Here is a 13,964-nt window from a genome sequence, read left to right as displayed (position 1 = left end):
TTATTATGTATTATGATGATATTTAATTATGCATTAAATTTCTGTGAAACGAGTTCATATGTTTCTGTTGGAAATGGAAAAATGATGAATGAATGAATGAATGAATGAATGAATGAATGAATGAATGAATGAATGAATGAAACAATGAAAGCAAAAATGATGATAAGGATGATGGAGATGATAATGATAATGATAATTATGCAAAGCGCATAATAAGCACAATTATGATTCTCTATGCGCTGAATATGATTGAATATCAGTTTCATTTTCATTGTTATTTTGTTGTTAATGTTATCACAATTACCATCAGTATCTTCATCGTCAATCACTGTTATCATCAATAGTATTTATCATTACTTCAATCATTTTAATTCTCATTGACAATATCAATGTCGCCTGGCAATTAGACTAGTCAAATTCAACGCCATATTTTGACTGGTTCGTAATCACGTCTTTTGCATCTGACTGTCACGCTACATAGTGCGGATGCACGAGCCCAGTCTGTCAATAGGAATATGTACACAAACTCGCCACCCATGATTTATCTAACTCGCGCGATCGCGAAAAGGTGTGCAATCTTGAACTCTGTACAGGACAGAAAGTGATCAGTTTGCTGCAGGAACTGAGCTCACTGTAAACTTTCAGCACCCAAGAAACTGATTTATGCCTTCTGTGGATTCATCATCATCTGGATTTTGTGAGCAACGTGGTGAAATACGTGGGATGTCGTGAAAAAACCTCATCCGAAACCGGCGAATAATACGGAGTCTATATGCGGCCATTTTGAAATGGGAATTATTGTATGTTTTACTTCCGGAAGAAGATAGAACTGATTGATAAGTTATTGGGACAATGTCGAAGATTGTTAAGTCTTCTCTTGGGCTCCATTGTAATTTCATCGAATAATAACAGGTACATATCTTCCTATTTGGTGCTTCTGTATGACTTAAAAACCATTTGATCCATGGCATTGCATTGTAATGTACAGTTGTAGCATGACTATCGACGTATCGTATGGCCTTTTCCTGAGCTGAATGAAGACTGAAGTGAAGAGGAGTCGGGATACGGCCTAGCCCTGCCTTCGTACGGGACTAACCCCTTGATTTCATGCTCTCTCACTCTTTAGACTTCGGCTTCAAATAGCTAGACTCTACATTAGTCTAGACTAGGGCCGAGGTCTAACTTTGTCTTTAGTCTTGGGTAGATCTACTGGTAAATCTACAATTATTGGTACCTACATGATCTTGATCTAGCCAAGTCTATCCTGGACCAGATCATGCAGATGTGGACATGGCCTGATGTTGAGTGATGATGTCGAGGACTAACAAGATTCTAACGTTAGTCTGCAACTGCAAGCTGTGAGTGTTACTGGGTGAAAACTGTCTTGGGCCTGGGCTGGGGGAATGTAAACACCCAAAGACTCTAGACAATATCTATGTGTAAATTAGACTCTATAACTATGCCATATTCCTTGCCTGTCCCACTTCTCATAATAGTAATTTACCGTTTATTATCCTAATCAAAATGACATTAAGATCAGGCTTCAGGGTCTTAAACGTCGATTACCATTAAGTCCCCACTAGGTACCTGAAGTCGCCAGACATTCGCATCGCATATGTAGCGCGCGCCACGATCGGAGATCAGCTGGGGCGACGGATTTCATCGCTCTCAAAAGACACTCCCGTGTCTAATTCACCTTTTTCTTTCATAAAAACACACATAATTGTAATCCAAATGTATTTTACCATATATTGTAACAGGTGACAAAATCATTTTTAATGCGAGAATGTTTTTGATTTTGAATGGATTTCAGGTGGCAGATTAACAAAGTTTTTCAAACGCGATGATGCACAATGCATCCTACATGTTGTATGGTTGAGGGGTCTAGATATCGCGCACGAAAATTTGAAATGCTCTTATAATAGAAGTTATTCCATAATCGTACCTGAATTTCTCAATGAATATCACGAAAATGCAGAAAAATCACCTCCCAGAATCTCCTGATGATACGATGACGGAGTAGTGCGCTGTCGCTGTTTGTATGTCGGACTTTTTTTTATGTGTTCACCTTCTCGGGGTATGTAAAGATCGCGCAGCTGCCCTATGTAGTTTCATGCGTGAAAGTGTCTGCCCCTCTCTGCGGCTGTAGCGTGCTTCGGCTTTCGTAGAATATTCTCAACGATCGATCGAACAAATTACGAATTCTATCGGCTACGATCATACGAACGAGACAAGCGAGACGACACGTCTAGGCTACAACATCCTTAAAAAAAAGATTTTAAGCTAAGGTAGGTACCTTGATACCTTGATGTAGTAATCCCTTGAAGCAGCTTGTACATGAAGCTATACTGGGGTAAATTATTAGGTATAAAAATTGGAAATTTAGTGAAAAATTTGTTCCAAGAAATTGGAAATTTAGTGAAAAATTTGTTTGAAATCAAAATTTCTTACCTGCTTTCTTCTCATGTTTAGCGGTTGCCAGGTATTTTTATTCCATGGGCGTATCGGCAAATTTTGCGCTTAGTCCCACGCGTAATATTGCTTGCTATACGCAGTTACGCTATGCGCAATCATTAAGTCCCTGCGCGAGACCTAGTACCCTTACTATACATTGAAGTGTGTGTATAATACATGCGCTAATTAATACGTGGTACGCTATGGGCGGGGAACTTAAATACAGTGCCTATCGTTAGTTTGCCAACCCGGGAGTGCATAGGAAATACACAAAAGTGGCGACTAAGCAGTAATTGACGTTACACTTGACTGAAAGATCGGTCTGTATCTGGTCGTTGGGGACATGTTCTGCAGAGACTGCATCTGGCTTCACGGATCCCCTCCTAATTGTCCTATGGAGAGAGCCAATAAAGTAATAAAATGATAGAAGACTCCTTCGGAAAGATTTTAAAAAAAAAGATTAAAAAAAGACACACATTCAAAAAAACACACAACTCTTATCCTGACCTGTTGTGTTATCTACAGGGAGCCACACATACACAGAATTGTCCGTACCCACACACATATGCCTAGCCTCCTCGGTTTGCGGCAAGGCGACAGCGGTTGAATGGAGGCATACAAATACTGTATAAGATACATGTACCATTGCAGCTTCCTCATTCATCACTCTGTTGTGGTGGCTAGTAGCTTCACATGCATAATTTGCACCTTCGTAAAAACTTTAGCGACTTGTCAGACGGCATTCCATACTACAACAGCAGCGGAAGCTCGCCAGCTGCCCTGTGGCGTACTGGTTCGTGGGATACCAGTTTGGCATGATATGCGGATTGAGGTACCGATAATGTACAAAAGTGTAGGTCATCCCTAAAGTATGTGATTACCAAAATTGGACAGTGTTTTCAGAAAGTCCAGACACTTTTCCTAATACTCCTGTATGCATCTCTTTAGATCTACACAGTTTTCACTTTTCTAGCATAATGAAAGAGCACTTGACCAACCGCTTTCAGAAAGCAGGGGGAATAATTGCTACCCTTATCATATGTCAGTATCAATTGATGGAATGTGTAATTTTCATGAAAAATGAATTTTTTTGGAATTCCCTTAATATCTTCTTTATATTGTTGCCCACACATACATGTAAATCTCTAGTAATCTCCTCATCCAGCAGTTCCAACACCAAAACTTTAAAAAATTCATAACTTTTGCATCGATTGTCTGATTTTCCTCGAACTTTCACTGATGTGTTGTAGTAATGTTGCCTGCTTTCACTCAGTCCACATTTCTCTTTGGATTTTGGTTTCCTTTAAGCAATGCGAATCTCCCTAACACCTGCATTATGTTGTGCTCTAACTCTGAAAGTCACATTCATGTAAGTGATACAGATCATAGCTATTTTTGTAATCTCTGACACTAGTGTATTCTGCAGATGTACTGTACGGACTTGTGTGTGTTTGTACGTGTGTATACAGTAAGTGAGCTCCAGGAAATGCATTTCTGTACTGACTGCATTCAATTTGCCAAAATCATAGTACATTGATTTTTAGCTCCTGGTTACCGGTACTTGAAAGATACCATACCCTCATAATTCAAGTAAGATTAGATGACTGCACAGATTGTGTAGGCAGCATACACCCCAAAGCTTGCAAAGTGTGAGTTGTTTTGAGTGACGACATGAAAGTCGGCATCGAAATCAATGCTTTGTGATAACTGATTTGGTTCAGTTTATGATACTGATTGGAAATATACTACACATGTACAGTATGTAATTATTATATTTTTCATTTATATTTGAATATTAATGTTTTAAAGGGCTTCCTTACTGGCCATGCAAAAGACAACAAACAAACAAACAAACAAACGAACTGTACGGTGTAGTCCTAGTTCTGTGAATGCTTTAAATGTGGTTTGTGTGTATCAATACCCTGAAAATTAACTTTGTGACATGGAAATGCACCTAGAAGGTAACCCAATGATTTCCTCATTGTTTGTCAGTTTCTTCCATAATTTACCAAAATGCATCCATGCCTGTGTTCATTGCATCTTGTCACAATACCAAGGAATGCATTGTGAGCTGAATCTGTGCTCCAACAACTGGGCAAGGGTATGTTACAGCTACAATGTATATTTTGCTACAGCTGGTCAAGCCATTGCACACATACATATACAGCTACAAATTACTGTACACTGTATAAGCTGTTATTTTCGCAAGGGTTTAATTTTCACGAATTTCGCGAGTCACAGTTGGACCGCGAATTTAATAACACACAAATATGTCACCATATGTTAAGGTAGTAAGGCGCTTATGTAGGCCTCGGTGTAAATTCGTGAAAATAACATCTCGCGAAAATGTCCGTGACCTCCTCATTCGCGGAAATATCTGTATGCGAAAATAACAGCGTATACAGTATACATACAATGTACTACCATGAAGCTATGGCAGCTCCATGATACTACTGTACACGTACATACACTGTACATAAACATGCATGCATATATGATGGATTGTGTAAAGAGCTTGAGTGGCCAGAGGAAGAATGATCCATGAAAAATATCCGATCTCTGCAATCAATGCGTTTAGATAGTGCCTGTGAACTTGTCAAAATTCAAGATGCATACACTATTGTACCTTTTTTTTCTTCTTTTTTTTTTTTTTAGTGCAGTTTGGGATATTTTTATCATTGCTTTTACAATTGTTAAATAGAGCTTCATATCCTTATTTTATTTATTTTTTTTTTTTTTTGGGGGGGGGGGGAAATATTATTAGCACAATGCTCTACCATTTCACAATGGGTTTTTTTTTTTTCCAACATATTAATACACTTATTTCATGGAATCTCTATATTTTGGAATGGATGTAATGAAATAAAAACATACATTGTATGGGCAAAGTCTGGTGGATTAAATGAACAGTATGACCATTTGAATGTGAGTAGAAGTAAACTAACATGGTCATGCTGTATGTGGGTATCTCGAAAAAAGCTGGCTCTAACAACGTGATTTCAATTTTTCCTAGCATAATGTTAATCATTTGTTTTGTTTGTGACTGTTACCACCAGTCAGCTTCCCCTTCTGAAAGGCTAATGCACCATGTTTATGTACAATGTAGGAGAGATTGTGTTACATCTCAAACAATGGTATTCTTGAAATCCAAATATGATGTTGTTTGGTTGTTTACAGAGTTTACATTTCAATTGGAGCGTGAAAGGCTTTCTTGTGGTTATGATTAATTGTGAAGCAGAATTCGTAGTATATAGTGGTCTTAGAAATTCTTGGGGGGAAAAAATATAGTCTGAAAAGGTAAACTAACTGAGGTTATGAAATCATACTTGTAAACAAAGATTGGCTAGTGCGTGATTATGATGATTAATACACCAGTTTGTTACAATAAGACTAATTGCTATTCATACAGAATAAAGGCAGAGGCTCTATAATATGCCAATACCTACTGAGGTAAAGTGTTTGTATCATACCTACCCAAAGTGAGTATATATACACTGTATGTCCTTGAGTACAAGGAAGTAAGATAGAGATATTGGTACTGTATATCATTCCTGCCTGCTGTAGATGTTTTACTGTGCATGTTGTGGCTATTTTGAGATAAGAATATCACTGTGAAGGTACCACACTTGTCCTCATTTGCCATAGAGAGTGGCACATTTGTTCTTGCCAGTGACTTGGCGTTTTTGGCTCATTGATTCATCAAATTTGGAGCAGCTTATTCAGATCAGCATGTTTTAAAGGACAAGTCCACCTTCATATACATAAGGATTGAGAGAATGCAGCAATATTAGTAGAACACATCAGTGAAAGTTAGAGGAAAATCATCTGTTCAAAAGTTATGAATTTTTGAAGTATTTGCGCAGTCACTGCTGGATGAGAAGACTACTACAGTGTATGATGTCACATGCGTACAACGATATAAGGAAAGTAAAAAGAGAGGTTCACAAAACTTTACTTTTTGAATAAAGTGCACATTTCTTCGACTTGTTACTGACGTATATTAAGGGTAATATTATTCCCCCTGCCTTCTGAAAGAGAGAAGTTGAGTGTTCTTTCGTTATGCGAGGAAAATGGAAATATGTTGAATTTTCTTTATACTTTCTTTATATTGTTGTACTCGTGTGACATCACAAGCCAAAATAGTCTTCTCATCCAGTTGTGACCGAGCAGAAGCTTCAAAAATTCATAATTTTTGAACGGATTGTCCGATTTTCCTCAAACTCTCATTGATGTGTTTTACTAATATTGCTGCATTCACTAAACCCACATATCTATGAAGGTGAACTTGTCCTTTAAGTCCCTTCTCCTCTACAACTGACAAAAGGTTGTCTTGTTTTCTAACATGTGCAGTCAATCTCGTGTAGGTCGGAATCCAAAGAGACCAGAGAAACTCTTTGGAGTTGCAAATGTGAATTCTGACTTAGATAGTAAAATTACAATGTGTCTACATCTATCTGGGGTATAGATTTATTTGACTTTAATAGCCAGTTTTGTTTTGTTTTTTTTACTTGTTTGAGATTGACTTAAAATGTGTAGAAGATGAAGATGAATGAAGGATATCCCTTGTGGTATTACAATTACACTTTGTATGTGTTGTAGATTATCTGACAAAAGAGCAAGGTACAATATTGCTCATGTAACTTTTTGCTTCCACGTTGTTCAGGGTATGATGTGTATTATACCCCGGCTCTTACTGTACGAACTGTATCAGATACTCAGAATGTCACATTCTATGGCTCTAATGAGTTATAATGAGCAAGAAGAGTGACATACAAAAGTAGCCATGTGTAGTTGACATGTGAATGCATTCATGTTATCTTTATTTAATGCAAGAGGAAGTTGATGACACAAAATAATAATCATATGCTTTTAACCATTTAAAGTATTGTTTATGTGGACAATCTCTGTTATACATGTATTGTTCATGGTAATATACATGTACAGCTGTAGGCCTACCAGTTTTCTTGGCCCTCATGGTACATGGTACACTGTTGAAGAGGAACACGAAACTTTGATAGGAAAGGGCTAGCAGCAGCGTATTTGACACACACACACACACACATGAACATACTTCATGTATTTAACACAGGTGAACCATGAAATATGTACAATCTACTGTCCGTTAAACAGTATGGCAAGGCTTGTTTTCAGCTCTATAGGTTGTACAGTTTGATAACGAGGAAGTGGAGTTGTAACTTTGGTGGCCATCTGTGTGTGTGGGGGGGGGGGGGGGAGGGTGGGGAGGAGAGGAGAGGAAAAAATAAAAAGAAAAGGTATTGTGTGTGTGTATTTGGAACATAGCCCATGGCACATGTGCCAAGGTAATGTACAGTTGTAGTGTGTGCATTCTTCCACAAAGACATGCAAGTATTTACTGTAGATGAAAACATTGAGAAATTCCCCCCTTTTCATTTCTCGTCTTGGCGTGCCCAAAGTCATTTGATAGTTCTCTCCCCCAGTGATTCATACAGTCTCTCCCCTATAAGTCCCTTGTGAATGATTCACTTTTACGAATGACTGTGGGTTTGGATTTATACTTGGGATATTTATAAATAACTTCCCCATTCTAAATATAGACTGCACAGATTTTGTGATTTCTCAGAGATCCGAGGTATGTACAGTACTCTAAGCTAGCGCAAGAAAAAAAAGATGGTTATTTACTGTGTCAGAGGGACTCGAAATATTTCCCTCTGTACTGGATTTTGTTGTAATATTCCATAGAGTCAGGGTGCTACAAATTAAACTTTTTTTTTACCACTTGCCTGGTTGGGCAAGCAGATTTTCAAATTTGCTGCAAAACACTTGCCGAAACATTAATTTTACTTGCCCAAAAAGCCCAGGAAATTAAAACAGAAAATCATGTGTTAGTCAAGGGCTTAATAAAACACAATCTTTTGAATAAACAGCTCACGTTGATTGGCATGCTTCAACACAATGGAGTGACAAACTCAGTCCACTCAAATGTTGTCATTGCATGGCATTGGGGCTTCTTCACGTTAATGTTGGAAAGTTGCTGAAATGAAGTATTAAATGTGTTGTATCACTAAACAGCCATTGTCTTTGGACTTCTGTATGGTTGACTTTGTGGGTCTATTGGTAAGTGGAAAAGTGGCTTCAAAACTTTTGCTTGCTCCATTCGGGCAAGCATTTGTTATCGTTGTTCAAAAACACTTGCCCGAATTTGATTTTTCACTTGCCCTGGGCAATCAGGCAAGTGCTAATGCAGCACCCTGAGAGTTCGAATAATGCTTGCCATCGAGAGCAGAGGTTGGTGCAGATCATCATTGTAGAGAAACTTGCAGTGGAAATATACCAGTTCTCAAATGCCTGACGAAAAATTAATTTTTGCTCTAAAATGTTCACATGCTTGAGAAATATGTAAAATAATGCCGTAACTTAATACAATTTAAATTGGGTAACAACGATAAGTGCTAAATATTACCCAAAAGAGATTTTCTGGAAGTACTACAACCTCATAGCATACTTGTCGTGGTTGCTATGTAATTTTTTTTTTTTTTTATATAATTGGTTTTAAATCGACAATCAACAAATTGGACCACAGTAGTATCCAACAACATTCAGTGCTAGAGTGAATTGTATGCAAGTTGTTGGAAAGTGTGATGGCTAGGGCACGATTGGTTTCACAAAGCATTTTACCTACTACAGCTATACCTACTACATACTGAATGGGAAGGGCAATTTTGTAGGAATAACAAATTGTATACTATGATTAAAATCGTTTTACACCTTTAAATCTAAAAAATCCTTCAATGCAATATCCTGGGAAATTGATGAAATTGATTGGAAAATGATGAAAGATGAATTTTGAGCCTTTCTGAGAACTACTTTTTGCCTTTAATGGTATAAGGTCGACGGGGCCAACCTGGGTTTGTTTTTAACTTTTCCAAGGTCATGCTATATATCCTGTTTCAAAGAATTTTCTAACTCTAGCAAAAAAAAAAAGAAAAAAAAAAGAAATGTGGATACAGGCACACATTGTGTGCACACATTTGCAATTCTTATATTGTTTGATTTGTTAGATTCTGGTGTTGATCATATGACGATAGATATTCTTTCTGTAAATTCCACAATTATTTCTAGTTTGCCCAATTGTATTATGACAAAATACCACACCTCCAACAAACTCCCCCGGGTGGTAACCTATGCCAAACCTATGTGGTCAGCTTTTGGTCAAAATTGGACTAGTTGTGAATATTTGCGTCATGAAGAAATATATTCAGTCATTTCAATGTTTGCTGCTTGCAGGAAACAAATGACTAAGGCTGTTTAAACACAAGTGGGTTGTCAGGGAAAAGGAAAATTATGCGATTGTGTTCTCTCTTGTTTACTGTGGTAAAAGAAATTTGAAATGATATGATGGAGTCACAGATGTTGTATCATTGTAAATATGTAGATGTTTGCATTGCTGAAGGAAATTTTAAACCAATAGGGCAGCAGCAAATAGCATAATGATGCAGTCCCAACCTTGAATATTTCTGCGAGGATGTCAAATATAACCAGTATACATTCTACATTATACAATTGCTAACTGAAAAACTCAGATAAGTGGTAAGCTCCGCGAAGTGTAAGTACAACTTCCTTTGATACTATTGCAACTGATTAAGAGATTGCCCTACATGGATGTAAATACAAGTAGTGAATTGATCAGTGTTTTAGTAGTAGCCAGTTGAATTCCTTTGATACTGTTGTTACAAGTGGCGCTGTAACAAAATATATCGTTTTATGCAAACCTTCTGCAAATTTGTTCATTGCACTTTATCAGTATGGTACACCTCATCAAATTCTATTTAGACAGCTTTCTCTTTGAGATTTGTTGTGCTTTAAACCTGTGCTTCTAAAGCCCTTTTTACACTTATGTTTCTTAACCCCGTACTTTCTCTGACCCAGGACTATCGTTAGTCCCGTACCAATTTTTTCAGCTTTTTACACTCGCCAATAAGTCCTGTGCTAAGCTCTTGTCCGGGGCTAAGGAGAAAATTGACCTTTTTATACTCGTATTTCTTAGTCCGGTACTTTCCAAACCACATGCATATTCATGATTACGCTGTGCACTGTACACGTACACACACGCACCGGCAGCACTTGATTATCTCGTTTCTGATTGGTCAGTGGGGGTCGGACTTCGTTTCCGTCGCTTAGCCCCGTATTATTTTTTCGTTCTGTTTACACTTGTTTGCTTGGCACCGCAATTGCAGGGTTAGCACCGCAATTGCGGTGCTAACCCTGCTATTTTACAGGGCCAGATAGTACGGGACTATCGGTGGGGCTAGCCCACTTTGGCAAAAACGAGTGTAAACAGAAAGTGGGCTATAACAAGGAAAGTCCGGTACCAACGGTGGGGCTAAGGCCCCCCTTAGCCCCACCGTTGGTACGGGACTAAGCAAAAATTTGCAAGTGTAAAAAGCCCTTTAGTGGTGAAGATCCAGCATATGTACAATTTTAGGCCTGATCACATGCAACACTCTTTGAAATGTTAGTTTTCCATGCTTTGCATTGATAGAATTGCAAGATTGTTTTATTGAAGATTGTATGTTACGATAAGTTTTCATCATGTTTCTCTGTTTCTTAATTTTATGCTTCTTGAAATTAGGCTTTTTAGATTGAACTAATTTCTGTCAGTCGTCGGTGTGATATGCAGCGCTGTGGGTAGAGAAATTATCATGTCATTAGTTTACAATGGGACATTCCAATAGGATGTGACTGGGACACATGCTCACAAGGGATGTAGTCCCACCTGTGCATATCTGTGCGTGCATTTTATCATCAGGGAAGAGGAATTTGAAGCATTGGGAAAATATAAAAGGATGAATTTGGATTATCTAAGTAATTTGGTTGATACACCAGCATAATGGACTACTACTGTACCTCAAAGCTGTCAAAATGAAATCACAGTCCATGTCTTTAGATATGATGTACACCTGTAAACTGTGTTGTGTGTGATATGTACAAATGTACACACATGTATGTATGTGATGCTCTTCTGCTGAGAACTTTCAGAGTGCTCGATCCAAACAGATGATTTTGGTTTTTGTAGTTTGTAGAGTCTTATTATCGTGGTAACTGGGAAAACTTAGAGAATTTAAAAAGTCGATACCATCCATCAGATTGGATCCATCTTCCTAGAAGCTGATTTTTCTGCTTTGAAAGGACATTTCTTTTACTATTTCTGAGTCTCATTCTGTTTTCTGCTTCATATGCATCAAAATCATATCAACCCTGTACAGCAATGTAATATCCAAAGAGGTAGTCCATTATAACCACTCCTAGAAATAACGACAATAATACTGTTAATAATGCTTATAATAGTAATAACGGTGACATTGATAATAGCAGCAGTGGTAATTATATCAGTTCTAAGTTAGAGAAAGTCAGTTTTCATTTTGTTGTTGTAATGGTGAGTTTTCCTATGAAGCAGCTCTAAGATTGAGAAATGGTTGAATCATATCGTAAGATTTTTCACTCATGACATGAAAATATATGTACTGATTCTTTACTAGGAACTTTTTTTTTTTTTTTTAGAAATCTGAAATAACTTTGTGAGAGTGTGTTTGTCAGAGTAAAGACCCTCAGTACAGCTAAAGGGTATCATAGACTCATGTGGTACCCTGTGTGTGTATGAGGTTTGGAGGTGCAAACGTACGGTGGGAATGGCATCAGCATTGGCCTTGAGGTTCATCCGAAAATAAACCAATCCGTCCCATGATCGAGGGCACGACGCATCACCTGCCGGGTGTGGAGGGGGGTGAAAATTAAGATCCGTTTGGTCGAAGCCCCCAGTGAATTTCTCGTCGCACAGGTTGAGGGGTGCATGGAAGAGAAGATGTATTTTTTTCTCTCTCTTATCTTTTTTTTTTTTTCTGTTCTGTGTCATCCTGATGTCACAGGTTTGCCCAGAGTAAGCAACTCTAATTTGGTTTGTCAGGAGGACCAGAAAAGAAACAGACAAAAAAAAAAAAAAAAAAAAAGAATGAATAAAAACCAAAACCCCCAAACCCCTCCACAAAACTAAAAAAGGAAAACCCATCGATTAAATTATTAAGTGATGGGTCATGACAATGGTATCTTGTCTCCTACCCTAACCTTGAAACAGCAAGTCTTGATATCCCTGAAGTGTGTGCCATTAACCTCCTGCCTCATAGATTTCACATTCCCATGGACTTCATGTATGGCTCGGGTGGTTCCCATCAGCAAAGGCTTATTAAAATACATGTAGCTGTAGTGTACATACACACTATGTAAGTCAGAAAGTATTTGTAACTTGATTTTTTTTTTTTTTTAACCACCGTAGATTCGCTGTAAAACTTTTGAGACTTTCAAAAATTTCCTGTGCTCAAGTGACCACTTCATACCTAGTGAGTGAGTTCCTGATGCTGCAACTTATATCGGTTGACAGATCCTGGTTTCCCTTTCTCATCACTCATTGACGTTTTGAAGAATAATTGTTGATCAAATATTAAAGGTCCTACAATGTATTTACCTTTGCTAGCAGTGATTTAAAAAAAAAAAAAAAACTGTTCAAGATATCACATTTGATGCATATATGTGTAGGCCTGTAGTCTCACAAAACATCCAACCATATACAATTTTCACAATAAAGCCTAAAAGATAAGGAGATATCAGTATTTTTCTCAATAAAGCATAATTGTAGATGGTTTAGTTTGGAAACATTTTTATTCTAACTGTTGTCCACGTTTTGTATATTTAACAATACTAATCATCAATTTTATGAATTCAAATTTTTACAGGGGTTGTTTCTATCCCTAACTCACATTTAAGAACTATTGCACTGATGATGGGTTTTTGTGTCATCTGCAAATGGTAAATTATGCCTTTACAGGGCCTAGAACACCAGGCTTGGTCAAAATTGCAGATGTGTTGGAATCACAGTTGTCAATGTGCTTTTCATATATCAGAAATCAGTGTGTCCTGATGGTATTTGTAAATAATTTTATTTCTTAGGCTTGATCAGCAAATGTAATTCAAGGTTAAAGGTCCTGTTTACCTTTGGGAACAGTGATTTGAAAAAATTTCAAGATACAACATTTAATGCATATATGTAAGTCTGTTGTACCACAAAACATCTTTTCATATAAAATGTTCGCGATAAAGCCTAAAATATAAGGAGATATCTGTATTTTTCTCAATGAACTGTAACTGTAGACGGCTTTAGTTAGTCTGGAAACATTTTTTTTTTTAATTATTGTTCACATTTTGTGTATTGATTTTACATATTCAAATTTTTACAGTGGTTGTTTCATCCCTAACTCACATTTGAGAACTATTTTAAAGCACTAATGCTGGGTCTTTGTTTCATCTGCAAATGGTAAATTATGCCTTTAAAGTGGCAAATGTTTTAAGCACAGTTCTGCATAGCTCTATGAAGCAAATTCCTTCATACAAAGGACTTTGAACATCAGTTAAGTGGAGTTACCACTGTACGTAACGAAGTGTGAGGTGATAGAGAAAAATTCATTCTTTGTTTTCGATGT

At 37.4% G+C, this 13,964-nt stretch overlaps 1 protein-coding gene across 1 annotated transcript in view; it reads left to right on the top strand.

Annotated features, from left to right (window-relative positions):
- Positions 1 to 581: 581 nt before the first annotated feature.
- The window catches only part of LOC140244304 (rho guanine nucleotide exchange factor 7-like), an 89,630-nt gene continuing 76,247 nt past the window's right edge, over positions 582 to 13,964 (top strand). The window contains exon 1 of the mRNA XM_072323947.1: positions 582 to 912. The gene's annotated coding sequence lies outside the window, so the exon portion shown is untranslated. The remainder of the gene's footprint in view (positions 913 to 13,964) is intronic.

The sequence above is a fragment of the Diadema setosum genome, chromosome 21 (assembly GCF_964275005.1).
Source record: "Diadema setosum chromosome 21, eeDiaSeto1, whole genome shotgun sequence".
Taxonomy (NCBI): domain Eukaryota; kingdom Metazoa; phylum Echinodermata; class Echinoidea; order Diadematoida; family Diadematidae; genus Diadema; species Diadema setosum.
This window is presented reverse-complemented; position numbering and strand designations above follow the sequence as displayed.